At 36.2% G+C, this 23,978-nt stretch overlaps 1 long non-coding RNA gene across 1 annotated transcript; it reads right to left on the reverse strand.

The window, feature by feature from the left end:
• Positions 1–318: 318 nt before the first annotated feature.
• LOC130228462 (uncharacterized) lies at positions 319–2,333 on the reverse strand. The gene is made up of 3 exons (XR_008837765.1): positions 1,562–2,333; positions 615–702; positions 319–366 (listed from the first exon to the last, which is right to left on the reverse strand). It is a non-coding gene; the product is annotated as an uncharacterized LOC130228462 (long non-coding RNA).
• Positions 2,334–23,978: the final 21,645 nt, after the last annotated feature.

Consider the following 23,978-nt stretch of genomic DNA (forward strand, 5'->3'; position numbering starts at 1 on the left):
ACTGATAAACCGTCAGGAAAAAAAGCAATAATACATGTAGTAAGAACGTCATCTCACAGTTGTTGAATGTCACACAACAACATTGCTACAGCCTTCTCAGGTCTTACATTTCTACACTGTAACAATGTAGCGAGCACAAAAGTGGCGACATTGCCTTTGAAAAAATGCAACATTGTACAGACATCGCTACAACGTAAATGTGTTTGTTGGGAAAAAGGTTGGGAACCACTGTTCTACAATGTAAATTATATGTTTAATTATTAAAAGTTTACTTAAAGACCATTGCAACATTTTTTTTTTTTTATATAAAAATAATAATTCTCTCACCTCATCATCGGCAGTAAGTGATTCCAAACCTTCTGTCACCTTTAAAAAAAAACATCTGCAGGTAAGACTGGTTATACATTCTTTTAATACAATATAACTAATCATTATATGTTTAATTATTGAAAATTTACTTAAAGACCATTGCAACATTATTTTTTAATATAAAAATAATAATAATAATTCTCTCACCTCATACATACTTTTAATACAATATAATTGTTTATATTTAACTTAATATAACAATTATATTTAATATATTATAATGTAATTATAATGAGCTGACTTACATCCAATTGTCCTCTTTTTAGTCTTCCATGGGGAAATTTAACTGTGCTCTTCGGCTCTAAGTACAGTTTGTACTTGCGATTTGGCATTCTAAATTTAAAAAGGACATAAACATAATTATTAACAGGACTACTCAAGAATGGTATGATGGTTAATACAAAGTAATTAATTTACTAAAAGCTATACAGTCCTCACATAAACTTTATTTATCAGGTGAAATTAATATTTGTTTAAATATCTTCTAATCCTTGTATGTTTAAACTGAACTACTTTGTTTACTAGTTTAACAATAAGATAAATTGGATTAATAATATTGTTCTTGTTTTGTCATGCGGAAGTATTTGTGTAGAAGTTTTATAAATAGGACTGCATGGAACCCCTGCACTGTAACGTACAGTGTGACTGCAGTCGCTGTAACCAAGGCAACAGTATCAACAGTGACTTCCCGCCTAAAATCGTTAATTCCGTTACCGTAATTTCACGTTTATTCGGTTTTATAATATAACGTAATTATAATTTTTATAATTTGTAATAAGCCATGTTCGCCTACGTGAAGTACATACAAGATGGGTGTAAGGAAATCGTCCCCATAGCCGATATTAAAGACTTTGACCCGAAAACGGGAGACCTCAGCAAAACGTACTGGGTGCGCTGGCAGGATAAATATTTCAAGGGACAAATATTGCTCCTAAAGAGTGAGTCATTATAATGTTAACTTCAGTAGTTCGTTAATAATGTGATAAAAGTACATTTAGAAAACTCTATATCGCCACTATTAACGTTAAATGTCATTGAAAGATTGGTCAAGGCACTAACGTTAACTGTTGTCCGTGCTAACGTTAGCTAACGAACATAGTGTGTTAGTAAAGCAGCGAGCTGGGTTAACATTGAACATTGTTTTTAATGACAGAAGACATTGTATTACGTTACATGTAGTTTAAGTACTTACATTAAGTGTTATTAACATTCCAGAGTCCAGAGAAGAGGTTGAAGAAGTGCTTGCGCAGGGTAAGCGGGTTCGTGTTAAACTCATCAAGGACTCATCACCTCCACGGCCGCGCTCCGAAGAAGAGGAAGCCAAAATCATAAATGTAACGTTGTTGGTGGTATACATGTGAAATTTCAGCTATTGCCATCTTGTGGTACTTGAATGTATTGACAGACTACTTGTGTTAAAAATTATACATTGAAGGCTCAGATATGGAAAAAAAAACATGTAATGCCATTCCATAATCTTGTGTGTACTGCAATCTGTCTTCGACCACGTGAAAGTTTTCAAATTATCACCATTATCAGCTAATAATATCAGACTCTAATCATGGTATTTATATCCTTTGTGTATCACTTTTAAAGTTACACATAATTCAAAATGGACAAAATGTTAAAATTGTCATATTATGATATTAAATATTTTTAATATTCCTTTCTACTTTAACTCATGCCAATATTTTCACCAGCATTAGTTGTAATCATAATTGCCATACATTCATAAATTTTCAGAATATGAATACATTAAATGCTGCTTTATTTATAATTTTGATTCCTATATTAATAATAATAATAAATGTTATTATTTGCCATACACTTCATAAGCCTTTTGCCTTTGTTACAGTCTTACAGTCCTGCTTATATCCCTCCTCATTACATTCATTCATTGATTCATTCATTTTCCTTTTGGCTTAGTCTCTTTATTAATCTGGGGTCGCCATAGCGGATTGAACCACCAACTTATCCAGCATATGTTTTATGCAGCGGATGCCCTTCCAGCCGCAACGCATCACTGGGAAACATCCTTACACATTCATTCACTAGGACAATTTAGCCTACACCCAATTCACCTGTACCGCATGTCTTTGGACTGTGGGGTAAACCGGAGCACCCGGAGGAAACCCACGTGAACGCGGGGAGAACATGCAAACTCCACACAGAAACGCCAACTGACCCAGCCGAGGCTCGAACCAGCGACCTTCTTGCTGTGAGGTGACAGCACTACATACTGCGTCACCGTGTCGCCTCCTCCTTATTACAGTCTTGTATTAATTTCAAGGCATTCATATTTGGTGGTGCAATGGGTAGCACAATTGCCTCATAGCAAGAAGGTTGCTGATTTGAGCCTCGCTGGATCAGTTGGCATTTCTGTGTGGAGTTTGCATGTTCTCCCCGTGTTGGCGTGGGTTTCCTCCGGGTGCTCCAGTTTCCCCCACAAGTCATAACATTCAGTATGTAATTTTGTTATAGGCTAGAGGAGCACATGAAACGAAGTGCAGAAGTTGAGGCGGAGAATAAACAGCTACGTTCATTAAACATGCAACTGCAGCAACAGTTGCTAAAATCACTCAACTCTTCATCTGGTGAGCTTTTCATCGCCTTATTTTCGCTGACCTCTGAGAATGTCATTCAAAGAAAAATGCAATCTTTCATGTTTAACTACTATTTATTATTATTATTATTATTATTATTATTATTATTATTATTATTATTGATTTCAACTATTATTTTAGCACAGAAAATCTTCTTACTGCCATAATTTTTAATTTTGTAATTTGTCAGATTTTCTAACAGGTTCACAAATAATGACTAATTTTATATTTTGTTAAAACTTTGCCCCATTATATGATGTCATAGACACATCTATTTAACTATGTAATTTATTGAAATGTGTGGAAACATTTCAGAACTTGCATTCTTTTGGATGACTGGAGCATCTACTGCCCATCCAATTTGTTATATCACATCTGTTTTCTTCTGCTTCTGCAAGGTATACTGACAGCAGCGACAGTTTACAGTGCAATTTACCATTTCAATTCACACAAACTCTACCTTCCAACGGGCCCAACTGACTTGGAATTGAATAATTCTCCCACTTTTACTAATTTTACTCAGCAGCCCTAAATCTGACTGACGATCAGCTTCACTGTTAACAACAGACCCAAAGGGCATATACTGAAACACAATAATATTGCTATAAAGAGTTGCTGTAGAAAACCAATAATAATAATAAAAATAAAATATCAGTAAAATATTATATTACAGGGCAGCACGGTGGCACAGTGGGTGGCACAATCGCCTCACAGCAAGAAGGTCACTGGTTTGTGCCCCAGCTGGGTCAGTTGGAATTTCTGTGTGGAGTTTGCATGTTTTTCCCATGTTGGCGTGGGTTTCCTCCTGGTGCTCTGGTTTCCCCCACAATCCAAAAAAAAAAAAACAAGTGGTATAGATGAATTGGGTCAGCTAAATTGTTCGAAGCGTATGTGTGTGAATGAGTGTGTATGGAATTTTTCCCATTGATGGGTTGAAGCTGGAAGGGCATCCGTTGCGTAAAACATATGCTGGATAAGTTGGCGGGTCATTCCACTGAGACGACCCCAGATTAATATCTACAGGGTAGATCCAGGAGATGCTGAAGGGATTATTGTCATTTGTCTTTTTGTCTTTCTAATTTTCACAGATTCTAGACCACCAAAACCAAAGGGGACCATAAATGTACAAAGTAAGTGCAACAAACACAGCCCAAAATCAGAAAAAGTTGGGACAGTATGGGAACGCAAATAAAAAAAATAAAAACTGGTAACACTTTATAATAACTACACACTATAAATCATTTATTAAGCACTGGCATCTAGTGAATTCATTATTTGTTAAGCATTAACTCCACATTAATAAACGTTAGTAATCAGTTTATTACGGCAGCTACACATGCTGTATTAATGACTTATAATCACATCTATAATGTGCTTAAGGATTGTATTTTTATAATTTGTGACTGGTTGATTTTTCATTACTAAATAAAGTATCACATTATTTACAAACCATTTGTATTTAAGAGTAGTTGTCTTTTTAAGATCATTCAGAATGAGTTAGTAAATGATTAATAAACTATTGAAATCAACATTTATATATCTGATTATTCAGGCATATACTAATAGTTAATTTGTATGTTAATAAATGCTTTATTAACTCAACTTCAGGCAGTTTTGTGACCTAATCTAAAGTGAGGACTATTCATGCTTTATAAATCCCTTATAAATGACAATTAAGGGCTCTGTACAATGAACAATAATCTTTGCAAACTCATCTAAAAAGTAAAATTACTGTAAAATTTAAACATTGCTGAATAACAGCAGTGTCAAAATACGACAAAACTGGATAAAACAACAACAACAATATAATAATTTAACAATTTAATAGGATGCAATGTTTAAACTGTACAGTAATTTTATTTTAGATAAAATTGCAAAGATTTATTTTTTATTTGATACAGTTTCATTTGTGTATCTTCAATTGAATAGAAATGAACAAAGTTGTTTATTTTCTTTTTTCCTGTTTAGAATTTAACTGAGCCTTTATAAATGTGCTTATAAGTCAAGAATACAGCATTTGTAGCTGCAGTTGTAAACTGCTTACTAACATCTATTAATGTAGAGTTCGTGCTTAACAGATAATGAATTCACTATTTGCTAATGCTTAATAAATGGTTCATAGTGTGTAGTTATTATAAAGTGTTACCAGAATATTTTGTTTTCTGTGTTTTACATCTACTGTCATTTGTGATGGATTTCTTTTTCTAATTTACACAGACCCTCAGCAACAAAAACCAAAGAGCACCTTACAAAGTATGTGCAACAAAAATGTAACTCAAAGATATCTGAAATTTATATGCATTTCAAGTATATTTACATAATTTTTTATATAGTTGCAGAGGCTGACTGTGAGCAGCAATCACTATCCAGACAAGAAGATGAGGTACATTTCACTCATCATCTTTGCACATGTATTAATATTAAAATCCCCTACTGCACAGACTTTTATGTGCATATGTACAATTATTATTTTTGATTATATTAATTCTGTCAGATTCAATTGGTGAAACTTGGAGACATCCAAATCCGCAGTGACACCTGGACAGCAATCCAAAAAAACACCAGGGATTCTTTATTTGTGAAAGAATTGGCTGTGGCATTCTGGGGCACAAAGACTCTGGGGGACAGAAGTCTCACAGGGAAAGAATGCCCCACCACAAAAACTACAAAAAGACCTTTAACCTCACAGAAATTACACACACTGAAAGGTAGCAGAAGCCACAAGTTTTTTTGTAAAATGCCAAGTACTGAGATATGTGTCTTTATGTGTCTATAATAAATGTGTCTTTGTTCTTGTAGGACAGTAACATCACTGCTTATCTGTACATTTCTGTTTTAGCCTGCTTCAAGGAGTGGCTGGTGAAAGGGAATGTGGAGGAGCCAGAGCTGCAGGCCAGATTTTGGGCTGGACGCTACATTACTGAAAAAATCATGGACATTAAAAAACAACAAAAAAAATGAACAGTTAATTGATTTATGATGTAAATGTGTTACACTTATAATAACCCCACTATGAATCATTTATTAGGTTTTATTAAGCATTAGCAAATAATGAATTCATAATTTGTTAAGCATTAACTCTATGTTAATGGATGTTAGTAAGCAGTTTATAAATACAGCATGTATAATGTGCATAATGATTGTTTTTATACTTTGGTAATGATTTATTTTACATTACTAAATGACGTATTGCATTATCTACAAACCAGTTACTTAAGAGTAGTTGGTGTTATTTTAAGATCAGGATTAAAACATTTGTTTTTTTTAATATACATTTGCATATCTTATTACTTAGTCATATAGTAATAGTTACTTTGTATGTTAATAAGTGTTTTATTAACTTTAGAAGGTCACAAAACTGGATGAAGTTGAGTTAATAAAGCAATTATTAACATACAAATTAGTTTATTAATCATATAATTATGCATTTTGAATGATCTAAAAAAGCTATTTTTAAATAACTTGTTTGTTAATAATGCAATACTGAATTTAGTAATGAAAAATGAATTATTAAGAAAGTATGAAAACAATCATTAGGCACACTATACATGTGGTTATGTCAAGAATATAGCATGTGTAGCTGTGTTTATAAACTGCTTACTAATGTCTATTAGGGTTGAGTTCATGCTTAACAAACAATAAATTCACTATTGCTAATGCTTAATAAATGGTCCATAGTGTGTAATATTGCCTTACCTATTATAAAGTGTTACCAATGTGGGTTATTTTAATTTACTTGTTGAGATAGAGTGTTGTTGTTGTTTTGTAAAAAAAAAAAGTTATTTGTGTTCATGTTTACCCATTATTTTCAGTAGTAGTAAGATTAGTATTACTATTATTATTATTATTGTTATTATTATTATTATTATTATTATGATATCATCATTATTAATTATAGAAATAAAAACATATAATGTTAATGAATGAAAGCTTGTGTTTTCATGATTTTCATCATGAACAGGCTACCATGCAAAAAATGTTAACTTACACAGATTTTAATGTTACCAGCACGAGATGCTAGTGACTAGGACCAGCATACCATGTTGTTCACCAGCATCATCATCCCATGCTGGTCACTAGCATACCAGCGCCAGCATCTCATGCTGGTGACCAATATCCCAGCATGGCATGCTGGTGCTGTGATGCTGGTGTTATGCTGGTGACCAGCATGGGATGCTGGTGCTGGGATGCTGGTGTTTTGCTGGTGACCAGCATGGGATGCTGATGCTTGTATCCTGGCCACCAGCATAGCACCAGCATCCAATGCTGGTCACCAGCATACCAGCACCAGCATCTCAAGCTGGTCACCAGCATACCAGCACCAGCATCCCATGCTGGTCACCAGCATACCAGCACCAGCATCCCATGCTGGTCACCAGCATACCAGCACCAGCATCCCATGCTGGTCACCAGCATAACACCAGCATCACAGCACCAGCATCACATGCTGGTCACCAGCATACCAGCACCAGCATCCCATGCTGGTCACCAGCATAACACCAGCATCACAGCACCAGCATCAAATGCTGGTCACCAGCATCACAGCACCAGCATCCCATGCTGGTCACCAGCATAACACCAGCATCCCATGCTGGTCACCAGCATAACACCAGCATCCCATGCTGGTCACCAGCATAACACCAGCATCCCATGCTGGTCACCAGCATCACAGCACCAGCATCCCATGCTGGTCACCAGCATCCCAGCACCAGCATCCCATGCTGGTCACCAGCATACCAGCACCAAAACACAACATATGCTGGTCTTGCTGGTGACCAGCAATGCTGGTCTATGCTGGTCTTTTCAGCAGGGCTGTGCAATTTTAAAGTGACACCTCGGTTATTTAAAGCAATCAAACAAGAAATCGAAATGAGAGATTCTTTCGCTGCTCTTTAAACAGAATGTTTAAATTATACAGTTAACTTATTTACCCTTTGTAAATAATAATAAAAACATATTACTGACTGATTCAACAGTTTATTTACAATGAAACGCCTCCAGATAAACATATTTAGTTGGGGGGTATGGCCGAGAGAGCTTAACGCAGTGCAATTTAAGAAAGCATGTGCAATTTCAAAAAATGCCAGCAAACAGATAAAAATATTCATCAGTTTGACAGCACATGTGCTGCAAACCGTCACAACACAAACACGTATTCACCTTATTCTCCCCGTACGAGTGGGCGCAGCCATTTGAATCATTTTGTCTCGAAACTTCCGGTCTGATTCACTTCTATTCATTTTTAAACGTTAAAAACAGCTCGTTTTGCTGTTTGGTGTTGCAAACTGATATTTTCTTATTATATTATTCCATTTTGTCTGTATTGTAATGCAAACATTTGTTTGTAGAGTAAGTAGTTTGACCATTTTTTGCCGTTTATTATTCCTAGTCATTTCTCCCATAAGCAACTGAATCGGAAGTTCTAAAAGAATCGAAAAACGCGCGCACTTCCGCATGGAAGATTGGAACAACAGTGATCAGCCCAATTAAAAATCCTGGATATCAAACATGTTTGATTTGATCAAGGAAGCTCTGATGTGCGTTCTAGAACATCGCAAGGTGCGAGATTCTATCCCTAATCGGCTCATATTATAATCTGCGCCGAGAATCGGAACCGATCGAAGTCATCGACAAGATTTCATCTCCAGTTCTCGGAAGGTGAAAATCGGGGAATAAATCGGGCTAAACCTCATGTAGTCTGAGATGCCTTTGCAGCCGCAATCCAGTACTGAGAAACGCTGATACACTCTCACATTAATTCACACACACGCATACACTACGGCCAATTTTGTTTATTCAACTCACCTATTGTGCATGTCTTTGGACTGTGGGGGAAACCAAACCATGCAGAGGAAACTCACGCGAACACGAGGAGAACATGTAAACTCAGAACTCGCACACAGAAATGTCAACTGGTCCAGCTGGGACTCGAACCAGCGGCCTTATTGCTGTGAGGCGACAGTGCTCACCATTGAGCTACTGTGCCGCCATGATAAGAAATTTTACTCATCAAAACAACGATAAATTCTGTGTGGCTTTATATGTGGTCTGTGCAATTAGTTATTAGTAGCATGTTAGCAATGGTTCTGTGTGTTTGAGGCTTGTTTGCAAAAAACAATTTACTGGCATACTTTCACTCGAAATTCAACCAGTCAAGTGTTCAAATATAATTTTTTGTGACCAGAATTAATATCACAGAATGAAGATCAAGTATTTTAGCAATATATATATATATATATATATATATATATATATATATATATATATATATATTTTTTTTTTTTTTTTTTTTTTTTTTTCCTCTACAAAAATACAGGACTTTATCTCTAAGTGGATGGGCTTTATATGAATTATCATCAACATTAAATACCAGAAAATGTTGTTACGTCCCAGGACATATTTGTTTTGTATTTCTTTTCTTTCTCTGCTCTACTCTAGTAGGAGATAATGACCATCGCCTGTTGAAAATGATGAACTGCTCACTGACAGCAGGATGAGAGGAACAGTGGACATTTTAGTAGCATGTCTCCTCTAGAACAATGTGTTTCGTGTGTGTGTATGGAAGCTTTTTTGTTAGGCTTTTTATTTTTTGATCCTTTAAAGCATTATCTGTTGTTTAGGAGCTTTCATTTGTGAAAGTTCTGTTAATGCTGTTGTTAATCTTACGTAGTTCTTGACTCAAACTCTTTTTGGTTGTGAGTTTGCTTTTGATTTTTAAATACTACTTTGTTTTTGACTTTTTATTTTGTTTAATTAATTTGGGATCGGATTAGTCGAGAGGGGGTGCAGTATTTCCTTTTGTAATAGTTTTTTTCCTCCTGTTTATGTTAGTAAGGCAGTGAGGGTATTTTGATGTATTTTTCTTTGTTGATAGATTTAGTTCTTCCCTTACTCCCTCTTGAAGCTTTCTTGAAACCCCCCCTTAATCAACCAATAAATGTTTTGTTATTCTTTATTCAATTTACATTGCGAGTTTTTCTCTTTAGGTCATTTTTCTATTGTTTACTTTGTTGCGAGGTTGCCACACTCAATTCAGTTGACACCTCATTGCTGACACACACAAACTCCACTAAAATTCTGTTGCATACCTGTGTTCCCCTAGACAGAATTAATGGAACTTAACAATCGTGATATAATATAAAAGTTCACATCCCCCATCCTTAGTAAATAGGACAGATGAGTAACGCTGCTGGGAGCGTGGCACTGGATGACACTGCGAAACAGCAGCTTCTGTGACGACAGCACTGATGACATCATAGAGAGCAGGAGATCAAACTCTGCCTTTGGGCCGAAGGGCATCGACACAAAGTCTCCCTCTAACACACTCGCACAGCGTATTAGGGGTTCCAAGATATCAGAGGGAATTAAAGCCTCATCCATCATTAAGCTCCCACTCTTAACCCCCTCGGGGAGGCAGTGGGCCTCTATCAGTCCTGCACATTCATCTGTGTGTCCGTCCTCCAAAAGCTCCCCCAGGAAAGCGCTCTCCCCGTCCTTGCATGGCTCACGCAAACATGCCCTGTCAGCAGCTCTCACTGTCCATCTGCTAAAGGCCTGAACCCCAAATGCAACGTGCCCACCGAGAGAGCAGAAAGTGTGTTGAAGAAAGAGGCCTCATGTGTGTGTATGTGTGTGTGTTTGTCAAGCAGAATTATGCCCTACGGTTTCTGTACAGCTGAGGTCAGACTCTGATATAATGTTACGGACATTTTCATAGCTGGGATCACACCAAGAAACTGTGACATTTCCCATCAGTTATTTACAGTCACGCGTGACGTCCATGAACTGCTCAGTGTGGGTCGAGAATCTCTCTTCACCGAGGCTCTGATAGAGCAGCAGCGGGTCACACCACCTTTTACAGCTGCGCAAACGCACTTTCACGCATTCAGCACATATCCCTTCAAATCTTGTATGGCAGCTGTTTGTGCTGTAGGAAAGGCACACAGGCCAGCTGCAGTTCAGCAAAATGGTTACATGAGCAACGTCGCTTTTCATTGAGGGAAATGTGGAGAGCGTGTCTTCAGGAAAAATGAAAAGTTTCATCACAAGACAAAGACCAAGTAAGCTTACAAATCGAAAGAGAAGTAATGCAGCCGAGAGGTCAAGGTTACAACAACCCTGTTAGTCCTGCCCTGTGGATAGCTTAACTAAACCTTCTGGCCAGAAAAATAGCACCCTAAAGCCCCAGAAATAAGACTTCATTCTGCAACTTTTCAAGTTCCATCATCCTTGCGTCTAAATATACATACTTCAATATTAAAGAGTACACTACCTGACAAAAGTCTCGTTGTCGTTCCCAGATGTAAGAGCAACAAATAATAATTTGACTTCTAGTTGATCATTTGGAAAAGTGGCAGAAGGTAGATTTTTCAGATGAATCATCTGTTGAACTGTATCCCAATCATCACAAATACTGCAGAAGACCCATTGGAACCCACGTGGACCCAAGATTCTCAAAGAAATCAGTCAAGTTTGGTGAAGAAAAACTCATGGTTTGGGGTTACATTCAGTATGGGGGCGTGCGAGAGATCTGCAGAGTGGATGTCAACAACAACAGCCTGAGGTATCAAGACATTTGTGCTAACCATTACATTACAAACCACAGGAGAGGGCAAATTTTGCAACAGGATAGCGCTCCTTCTCATACTTCAGCCTCCACATCAAAGTTCCTGAAAGCAAAGAAAGTCAAGATGCTCTAGGATTGGCCAGCCCAGTCACCAGACATGAACATTATTGACCATATCTGGGGTAAGATGAAGGAGACATTAAAGATGAATCCAAACAATCATCATTAAGAACTGCAAGTCCAGCAAGAACGCTTTCTTTGTCATTCCAGATGTCTTTATTAATAAGTGATTTGAGTCATTGCAGAGATGTATGGATGCAGTCCTTCCAAGCTCATGGGAGTCATACACAATATTAATTCTCACTGCACCATGACTTTATATTTTATACTGTAGATTATTTCTGTTAAGTGACAAGACTTTTGTCTAAGCAAAGTCAGACCTTACTGTCTTAATTCAATAATTAAAAATCAAGGCATGATCATATTTTATTTTGATAAAATAGGTGTAATCTAGAGGCCTTTGCCTTTCATATGAGCCACTTCTGATACTAAATGATCAACTAGAAGTCAAGTTATTATTCACTGTTCCTAAAACTTGGATAGTCGACAAGACTTTTGTCAGGTAGTGTAGGGCTGCACAATATTGGAAAAAGACGAAATTGCAATATTTTCTTTTTGTGCAATATATATTGCGATAGAGATATTTAATTCACCTGGTAAAATTGTATACCTATTTGGACAGAATTCTTAATTTTAGATTGATTGGTATGGTTCTGTAGGGCAGTTCCTCTGCATAAAATACAATGAACCATCTACAAGCATAGATAAGTGCCATAAAGAAAAATACAATTAAAATAATCAGTGTTTTGTAGTTTTCAGATGAGTCTAACAGTATATAGGTACACAGTAATTGAATAACTAAATGTAAAATAATACTGCATAGCCTTTGTTTTATAAATGAATCAATAAAATTAAGTTGTAAAAATTAAAAATAGCACAATTTTTAAAGGCCTGAATGCTATTGCAATCCTCATACAGTCACAGGTCTCAAAAACTATAATCCAGACTCAACATTGCAAATCCTGTGATGTGACCATTGTGAATGATCACATTGTGGTATTGATGCTAAAATGATATATTGTGCAGCCCTACTATAAAGCAGAAAAAAAAGAAAAGCGCTTGTGCGTGCCATCTACAGGTATTTCTCTATACAGATTTTATACAGGCCAGATTTTCCACCACAGAATGAGTGCTTATGAATTCTGAAAATGTATCTTTGCTAATTATTATTATGTTTCAGTCAGTTTTTAGTGACTGTTGCTAGTTTCATTTAGTTTAAGTTTTTAATTTATTGTGAATTTTATTTGATTAAGATCAATTTTTTGGACCAATAGCTTTACTCTTAGTTTTTGTTTACTAAAATAACCTTGGTCTGATTAGCAATGGGTGAAATGTACAGGCTTGTAGCCTGAATTGAGGTTACATTTAAGTGCTATTTTTAGCTGAATTAGCTTGTCAGGTGGTCATCATAATCACTTTTTGATGTACCAAAAATATTTCCTAAATATTTAGAATAAAGAAATATGACAAATATTTATTTTTGAAATACAAATTACATCATAAATCATTAGAAAGAAAGTTTTAAATTAAAAACTACAGTCTATTGTAATTTATTAGGCAAATACCAAACTGGTCAGCACATTTAACGTTCCTCAGTCAGAATTTGGCCATTTGAATAATAAAAATTAAAAATAATAATAACGTAGAGCTTCACAATTTTTCTAGCCTCTTTTCATGGATAACAACAACAGCCAAAAAAGTATTCAAATACATTTTACCATATGGGCCACTTTTGGTGCTTCACACTTTTTTTATTGGTCATGTTTTCTTTCATGAATAAGGTCCAAGATTTAGAAAAAAACGTTACTTGTCAAATGTTTTCTCTATTAATAAACAATACAGCAGCGAAAGATGACTTCCCTTATATCAGATGTTTTTTTGCACAGCTGGATGTTGGACTCTTGAAAAATAATTGTTTGCACAGGCCAAAACTGATTAACTAAAGTCACACCAGTATTCCGCTTGGTCTTAAAGCCTTTTTCAATGCGTTATTTCTACTATTTATGATGGCATATCAGTCAAAATAGGACAAATGAGCTCATGAATATGACAAATTCTGGACCTTTGTCGGTGAGGGGTAGGTCTTCCTAACCATTTGAACCCCCCCCCCCCCCCCCCCCCCGCCCCCCTTGCTATGGGCCTGAAGTACCCATATGCATAGATTCTCCATCCACTTCTAGACACTTTTCAATTTAAAAAGACAGACATTTATTTTAATTAATGGTCACAAAGTTTGTAGTACCTATACAGTTTTGAGATTTCAGTTCAGAAGTTGCATCCCTTTTGAAATCCACTTTGGATAATAGAGCCTACTAAATGCCTAAATGTAACCCATTACTAATTAAACGCCTGAAATGAGATTTGTGGTTACGACATGCTGAGGATATTTTCATGTTTTATTCTACACCAAAAAAATACATCAGTCATATGCCGCTCATGATTTTTTAAAGCTTTTACGCATCTTAAAGAGGCAGTTGCTAACAAGTTCCACTTGAGGCTGAGTACTGTGAAGTACTCTGGATAAATTTGCAGTCAAAGAGGCTTTTACCCTTGAAGCAAACAATCACCCTCAACAGCCCCACTTCCTTCTTCCAATGCTACATCTGTTATTTGTCACTATCAAACATCCCAACTGTTTTTATCTCCTTAAACAGAGTCACAAACAAGGCATTTGAGGCCTCTTAGTAACCTGTAATTTACACATTCAGTGGATACTACGTCCCAAACATCACCAGTCAAATGCAAATGAGACAGAAGTGTTTTCCAAAGCAAAAATATACAGACATACCCGTCAAACTATGCAGGGACACATCAAGCAGTCAGCGAGCGTTGCCTTCTCTCTCTCTCCAGCAGGCTCTCAGGCTGAAATACAAGTAGTGCTCCAAAAGATCTCTGAAGGTGAATTTAAATTTTAATGGACACACTCTAAAAGCGGAGTGTATCCATTGAAGAACATATCAAGGAAATATATGACAGGAAGGACAAAGTGCTTAAACACACAGCTATTATTTACAGTTGCTTCTAAAAAAGCTATTACAGTCAACCTGAAGCAATGTAAACAGCCTATTTTACTGTCAGAATCTGACATATTTTAGTGAAACATGGTACTCGACAAGAGAAAGCGAGCGGGAGTGGGCAGTTATCCGTTGGGAATTAAGTGGATAATGGAAAAAAGGATTTCCATTAAGGAATGCAACCAGGTGGCTGAAGGAGAAAAGGTGATATCAGTCCAGCTCAAGCTGAAGCAAGATATTAGTATGTTTTGACATTTTTCCTAAAATATTAATAGTGAACAGTCTATTAAATAATCTAGATAAAAGGAACTGCTAAATTTAAAAATATTCTATGAAACGACAGGAAGGTTTTAGTAACATTTATCATCAGGGCTTGACATTAACTTTTTTGACCACCAGCCACTGTGGCTAGTAGTTTTCCAACATCACTAGCTATCGCCATTTTCATTAGCCACAATTTAGTTGTTGGTAAAATATATTTTATATATGCATAAATTTGACTTTGACATGCTAAAATTACTTGATTTATAAGGTACAGTTGAAGTCTGAATTACCCCCCCCCCCCACTTGATTTTTTTTCTTTTTTAAATATTACCCAAATGATGTTTAACAGAGCAAGGAAATTTCACAGTATACATGATAATATTTTTTCTTCTAGAGAAAGTCTTATTTGTTTTATTTCAGCTAGGACAAAAGCATTTTTTAATTTTTTAAAAAACATTTTAAGGTCAAAATTATTATATAAATTTCTAGTAAAATATTATTTACTCTCATCCTGGCAAAGATAAAATAAATCAGTTATTAGAGATGAGTTATTAAAACTATTATGTTTAGAAATGTGTTGGAAAAAATCTCTCTGTTAAACAGAAATAAAATAATAAATAATAATAATAATATTAAAAAAGTAAAAAATAAACAGGGGGGCTAATAATTCGGGGGGGGGGGGGGGGGGGGGGGGGGGGGGCTTATAATTCTGATTTCAACTGCATGACTCCTTATTCATTTCATTATGGTGGCTTGAAAAGCCAGCATACTGTTATCTATCTTAAACTTATTATTATGGTGGCTTGAAAAGCCAGCATATTGTTATCTATCTTAAACTTATTATTATTCTTCTTCTTCTTCTTCTTCTTCTTCTTATTCTTCTGAGACTAATTTCTAAGTGTATCTCCTCCTAGGCCTTTCAAGCTACATACTTCAAACTTTCGTCAAACCTTCAAACTGGTCTGACTCGGGTTGCTATATCTTTTCTAACTGATCCGACCTTGGGTTTTCCGAAAAACGACCCAGAAAAATCCCAAAAGTCCCATTGACTTAACATTGGGTCAAACTTTGTGAGCTCATAACTCTGCATCAGACTGTCCTACAGACTTCTAACTGGACTCATTTAACTCAGTCTAGCCAGCAGCCAATAACTGATGACTTTTTAACTTACTAGCCACTCCCTAGCAACCACTTACAGCACCCTAGCAACTGTCCCATAGACTTCCATTGTAAAAGACTCCCATTTACTTAACATTGTATCAACCTTTGTGAGCTCATAACTCTGCATCAGACTGTCCTACAGACTAGAGTCTGGCCTCATTCAACTCAGTCTAGCCAGCAGCCAATCACTGATTACCTTTCAACTTACTAGCCACTCCCTAGCAACCAATTTCAGCACCCTAGCAACTGTCCCAGAGACTGTGACTAGCTTTTCTAACACATGCTAACAGTTTAAACTTCCTACTGACATGCTAATCTTGCTAGAAAGGTGCTAGCAACACGATAGTGACATGCTAGTCATGCTAGTAACATGCTAATTCATGCTAGAATCATGCTAACAACATGCTAATTCATGCTAATAACAAGCTGATTCATGCTAGAATCATGCTAGTAACATGCTAGTTACATGCTAATTAATGCTAGAATCATGCTAGTTACATGCTAATTCATGCTAGAAACATGCTAGTAACATGCTAATTCATGCTAGAATCATGGTAGTAACATGCTAATTCATGCTAGAATCATGGTAGTAACATGCTAATTCATGCTAGAATCATGCTAGTAACATGCTAATTCATGCTAGAAACATGTTAGTAACATGCTAATTCATGCTAGAATCATGCTAGAAACATGCTAGTAACATGCTAATTCATGCTAGAAACATGCTAGTAACATGCTAATCCATGCTAGAATCATGCTAGTAACATGCTAATTCATGCTAGAATCATGCTAGTAACATGCTAATTCATGCTAGAATCATGCTAGTAACATGCTAATTCATGCTAGAATCATGCTAGTAACATGCTAATTCATGCTAGAATCATGCTAGTTACATGCTAATCCATGCTAGAATCATGCTAGTAACATGCTAATTCATGCTAGAATCATGCTAGTAACATGCTAATTCATGCTAGAATCATGCTAGTAACATGCTAATTCATGCTAGAATCATGCTAGTAACATGCTAATTCATGCTAGAAACATGCTAGTAACATGCTAATTCATGCTAGAATCATGCTAGTAACATGCTAATTCATGCTAGAATCATGCTAATAACATGCTAATTCATGCTAGAAACATGCTAATTCATGCTAGAAGCATGGTAATAACATGCTAAATCATGCTAGAAACATGCTAGTAACATGCTAATTCATGCTAGAAACATGCTAGTAACATGCTAATTCATGTTAGAATCATGCTAGCAACATGCTAATTCATGCTAGAATCATGCTAATCCATGCTAGAATCATGCTAGTAACATGCTAATTCATGCTAGAATCATGCTAGTAACATGCTAATTCATGCTAGAATCATGCTAGTAACATGCTAATTCATGCTAGAATCATGCTAATAACATGCTAATTCATGCTAGAATCATGCTAGTAACATGCTAATTCATGCTAGAATCATGCTAGTAACATGCTAATTCATGCTAGAATCATGCTAATAACATGCTAATTCATGCTAGAAACATGCTAATTCATGCTAGAATCATGCTAGTAACATGCTAATTCATGCTAGAATCATGCTAATAACATGCTAATTCATGCTAGAAACATGCTAATTCATGCTAGAATCATGCTAGTAACATGCTAATTCATGCTAGAATCATGCTAATAACATGCTAATTCATGCTAGAATCATGCTAGTAATATGCTAATTCATGCTAGAAACATGCTAGTAACATGCTAATTCATGCTAGAATCATGCTAGTAACATGCTAGATCATGCTAGAAACATGCTAGTAACATGCTAATTCATGCTAGAATCATGCTAGTAACATGCTAATTCATGCTAGAATCATGCTAATAACATGCTAATTCATGCTAGAAACATGCTAATTCATGCTAGAAACATGCTAATAACATGCTAATTCATGCTAGAAACATGCTAGTAACATGCTAATTCATGCTAGAAACATGCTAGTAACATGCTAATTCATGCTAGAATCATGCTAGTAACATGCTAATTCATGCTAGAAACATGCTAGTAACATGCTAGTAACATGCTAACTCATGCTAGAAACATGCTAGTAACATGCTAATTCATGCTAGAATCATGCTAATTCATGCTAGAAACATGCTAGTAACATGCTAATTCATGCTAGAATCATGCTAGTTACTTGCTAATTCATGCTAGTAACATGCTAATTCAGACTCGGCTTTTCAAGCCACCATAAAGTTTGTCCTCAAACTTTAATATCTAGTTATTATTCTTCTTCTTCTTCTTCTTCTGAGACTAATTTCTAAGTGTATCTCCTCCTAGGCCTTTCAAGCTACATACTTCAAACTTTCGTCAAACCTTCAAACTGGTCTGACTCGGGTTGCTATATCTTTTCTAACTGATCCGACCTTGGGTTTTCCGAAAAACGACCCAGAAAAATCCCAAAAGTCCCATTGACTTAACATTGGGTCAAACTTTGTGAGCTCATAACTCTGCATCAGACTGTCCTACAGACTTCTAACTGGACTCATTTAACTCAGTCTAGCCAGCAGCCAATAACTGATGACTTTTTAACTTACTAGCCACTCCCTAGCAACCACTTACAGCACCCTAGCAACTGTCCCATAGACTTCCATTGTAAAAGACTCCCATTTACTTAACATTGGATCAACCTTTGTGAGCTCATAACTCTGCATCAGACTGTCCTACAGACTAGAGTCTGGCCTCATTCAACTCAGTCTAGCCAGCAGCCAATCACTGATTACCTTTAAACTTACTAGCCACTCCCTAGCAACCAATTTCAGCACCCTAGCAACTGTCCCAGAGACTGTGACTAGCTATTCTAACACACGCTAACAGTTTTAACATCCTACTGACATGCTAATCTTGCTAGAAAGGTGCTAGCAACACGATAGTGACATGCTAGTCATGCTAGTAACATGCTAATTCATGCTAGAATCATGCTAACAACATGCTAATTCATGCTAGAAACAAGCTGATTCATGCTAGAATCATGCTAGTAACATGCTAGTTAATGGTAGAATCATGCTAGTTACATGCTAATTCATGCTAGAAACATGCTAATTCATGCTAGAATCATGCTAACAACATGCTAATTCATGCTAGAAACATGCTAGTAACATGCTAATTCATGATAGAAACATGCTAGTAACATGCTAGAATCATGCTAGTAACATGCTAATCCATGCTAGAAACATGCTAGTAACATGCTAATTCATGCTAGAATCATGCTAGTAACATGCTAATTCATGCTAGAATCATGCTAGTAACATGCTAATCCATGCTAGAATCATGCTAGTAACATGCTAATTCATGCTAGTAACATGCTAATTCATGCTAGAATCATGCTAGTAACACGCTAATTCATGCTAGAATCATGCTAATAACATGCTAATTCATGCTAGAATCATGCTAGTAACGTGCTAATTCATGCTAGAATCATGCTAGTAACATGCTAATTCATGCTAGAATCATGCTAATAACATGCTAATTCATGCTAGAATCATGCTAGTAACATGCTAATTCATGCTAGAATCATGCTAATAACATGCTAATTCATGCTAGAATCATGCTAATAACATGCTAATTCATGCTAGAATCATGCTAGTAACGTGCTAATTCATGCTAGAATCATGCTAGTAACATGCTAATTCATGCTAGAATCATGCTAATAACATGCTAATTCATGCTAGAATCATGCTAGTAACACGCTAATTCATGCTAGAATCATGCTAATAACATGCTAATTCATGCTAGAATCATGCTAGTAACATGCTAATTCATGCTAGAGTCATGGTAGTAACATGCTTATTCATGCTAGAAACATGCTAGTAACATGCTAATTCATGCTAGAATCATGCTAGTAACATGCTAATTCATGCTAGAAACATGCTAATTCATGCTAGAATAATGCTAATAACATGCTAATTCATGCTAGAGACATGCTAGTAACATGCTAATTCATGCTAGAAACATGCTAGTAACATGCTAATTCATGCTAGAATCATGCTAGTAACATGCTAATTCATGCTAGAAACATGCTAGTAACATGCTAATTCATGCTAGAATCATGCTAATAACATGCTAATTCATGCTAGAAACATGCTAGTAACATGCTAATTCATGGTAGAATCATGCTAGTTACATGCTTATCCATGCTAGAATCATGCTAGTAACATGCTAATTCATGCTAGAATCATGCTAATAACATGCTAATTCATGCTAGTAACATGCTAATTCATGCTAGAATCATGCTAGTAACATGCTAATTCATGCTAGAATCATGCTAGTAACATGCTAATTCATGCTAGAAACATGCTAGTAACATGCTAATTCATGCTAGAAACATGCTAGTAACATGCTAATTCATGCTAGAATCATGCTAGTAACATGCTAATTCATGCTAGAAACATGCTAGTAACATGCTAACTCATGCTAGAAACATGCTAGTAACATGCTAATTCATGCTAGAATCATGCTAATTCATGCTAGAAACATGCTAGTAACATGCTAATTCATGCTAGAATCATGCTAGTTACATGCTAATTTATGTTAGAATCATGCTAGTTACTTGCTAATTCATGCTAGTAACATGCTAATTCAGACTCTGCTTTTCAAGCCACCATAAAGTTTGTCCTCAAACTTTAATATCTAGTTATTATGGTGGCTTGAAAAGCCAGCATACTGTTATCTATCTTAAACTTATTATGGTGGCTTGAAAAGCCAGCATACTGTTATCTATCTTAAACTTATTATGGTGGCTTGAAAAGCCAGCATACTGTTATCTATCTTAAACTTATTATTATTCTTCTTCTTCTTCTTCTGAGACTAATTTCTAAGTGTATCTCCTCCTAGGCCTTTCAAGCTACATACTTCAAACTTTCGTCAAACCTTCGAACTGGTCTGACTCGGGTTGCTATATCTTTTCTAACTGATCCGACCTTGGGTTTTCCGAAAAACGACCCAGAAAAATCCCAAAAGTCCCATTGACTTAACATTGGGTCAAACTTTGTGAGCTCATAACTCTGCATCAGACTGTCCTACAGACTTCTAACTGGACTCATTTAACTCAGTCTAGCCAGCAGCCAATAACTGATGACTTTTTAACTTACTAGCCACTCCCTAGCAACCACTTACAGCACCCTAGCAACTGTCCCATAGACTTCCATTGTAAAAGACTCCCATTTACTTAACATTGGATCAACCTTTGTAGGCTCATAACTCTGCATCAGACTGTCCTACAGACTAGAGTCTGGCCTCATTCAACTCAGTCTAACCAGCAGCCAATCACTGATTACCTTTAAACTTACTAGCCACTCCCTAGCAACCAATTTCAGCACCCTAGCAACTGTCCCAGAGACTGTGACTAGCTTTTCTAACACATGCTAACAGTTTAAACTTCCTACTGACATGCTAATCTTGCTAGAAAGGTGCTAGCAACACGATAGTGACATGCTAGTCATGCTAGTAACATGCTAATTCATGCTAGAATCATGCTAACAACATGCTAATTCATGCTAGAAACAAGCTGATTCATGCTAGAATCATGATAGTAACATGCTAGTTACATGCTAATTAATGCTAGAATCATGCTCGTTACATGCTAATTCATGCTAGAAACATGCTAGTAACATGCTAATTCATGCTAGAATCATGGTAGTAACATGCTAATTCATGCTAGAATCATGCTAGTAACATGCTAATTCATGCTAGAAACATGCTAGTAACATGCTAATTCATGCTAGAATCATGTTAGTAACATGCTAATTCATGCTAGAATCATGCTAGTAACATGCTAATTCATGCTAGAATCATGCTAGTAACATGCTAATTCATGCTAGTAACATGCTAATTCATGCTAGAATCATGCTAATAACATGCTAATTCATGCTAGAATCATGCTAGTAACATGCTAATTCATGCTAGAAGCATGCTAATAACATGCTAATCCATGCTAGAATCATGCTAGTAACATGCTAATTCATGCTAGAATCATGCTAGTAACATGCTAATTCATGCTAGAATCATGCTAGTAACATGCTAATTCATGCTAGAATCATGCTAATAACATGCTAATTCATGCTAGAATCATGCTAGTAACATGCTAATTCATGCTAGAATCATGCTAGTAACATGCTAATTCATGCTAGAATCATGCTAGTAACATGCTAATTCATGCTAGAAACATGCTAGTAATATGCTAATTCATGCTAGAATCATGCTAGTAACATGCTAATTCATGCTAGAATCATGCTAATAACATGCTAATTCATGCTAGAAACATGCTAATTCATGCTAGAATCATGCTAATAACATGCTAAATCATGCTAGAAACATGCTAGTAACATGCTTATTCATGCTAGAAACATGCTAGTAACATGCTAATTCATGCTAGAATCATGCTAGTAACATGCTAATTCATGCTAGAAACATGCTAGTAACATGCTAACTCATGCTAGAAACATGCTAGTAACATGCTAATTCATGCTAGAATCATGCTAATTCATGCTAGAAACATGCTAGTAACATGCTAATTCATGCTAGAATCATGCTAGTTACTTGCTAATTCATGCTAGTAACATGCTAATTCAGACTCGGCTTTTCAAGCCACCATAAAGTTTGTCCTCAAACTTTAATATCTAGTTATTCTTCTTCTTCTTCTTCTTCTTCTTCTTCTTCTTCTGAGACTAATTTCTAAGTGTATCTCCTCCTAGGCCTTTCAAGCTACATACTTCAAACTTTCGTCAAACCTTCGAACTGGTCTGACTCGGGTTGCTATATCTTTTCTAACTGATCCGACCTTGGGTTTTCCGAAAAACGACCCAGAAAAATCCCAAAAGTCCCATTGACTTAACATTGGGTCAAACTTTGTGAGCTCATAACTCTGCATCAGACTGTCCTACAGACTTCTAACTGGACTCATTTAACTCAGTCTAGCCAGCAGCCAATAACTGATGACTTTTTAACTTACTAGCCACTCCCTAGCAACCACTTACAGCACCCTAGCAACTGTCCCATAGACTTCCATTGTAAAAGACTCCCATTTACTTAACATTGGATCAACCTTTGTGAGCTCATAACTCTGCATCAGACTGTCCTACGGACTAGAGTCTGGCCTCATTCAACTCAGTCTAGCCAGCAGCCAATCACTGATTACCTTTAAACTTACTAGCCACTCCCTAGCAACCAATTTCAGCACCCTAGCAACTGTCCCAGAGACTGTGACTAGCTATTCTAACACACGCTAACAGTTTTAACATCCTACTGACATGCTAATCTTGCTAGAAAGGTGCTAGCAACACGATAGTGACATGCTAGTCATGCTAGTAACATGCTAATTCATGCTAGAATCATGCTAACAACATGCTAAGTCATGCTAGAAACAAGCTGTCTCATGCTAGAATCATGCTAGTAACATGCTAGTTACATGCTAATTAATGCTAGAATCATGCTAGTTACATGCTAATTCATGCTAGAAACATGCTAATTCATGCTAGAATCATGCTAACAACATGCTAATTCATGCTAGAAACATGCTAGTAACATGCTAATTCATGCTAGAAACATGCTAGTAACATGCTAATTCATGCTAGTAACATGCTAATTCATGCTAGAATCATGCTAATAACATGCTAATGCATGCTAGAATCATGCTAGTAACATGCTAATTCATGCTAGAATCATGCTAGTAACATGCTAATTCATGCTAGAAACATGCTAGTAACATGCTAATTCATGCTAGAAACATGCTAGTAACATGCTAATTCATGCTAGAAACATGCTAGTAACATGCTAATCCATGCTAGAATCATGCTAGTAACATGCTAATTCATGCTAGAATCATGCTAGTAAAATGCT

Source organism: Danio aesculapii, chromosome 5, assembly GCF_903798145.1.
Source record: "Danio aesculapii chromosome 5, fDanAes4.1, whole genome shotgun sequence".
Lineage (NCBI taxonomy): Eukaryota > Metazoa > Chordata > Actinopteri > Cypriniformes > Danionidae > Danio > Danio aesculapii.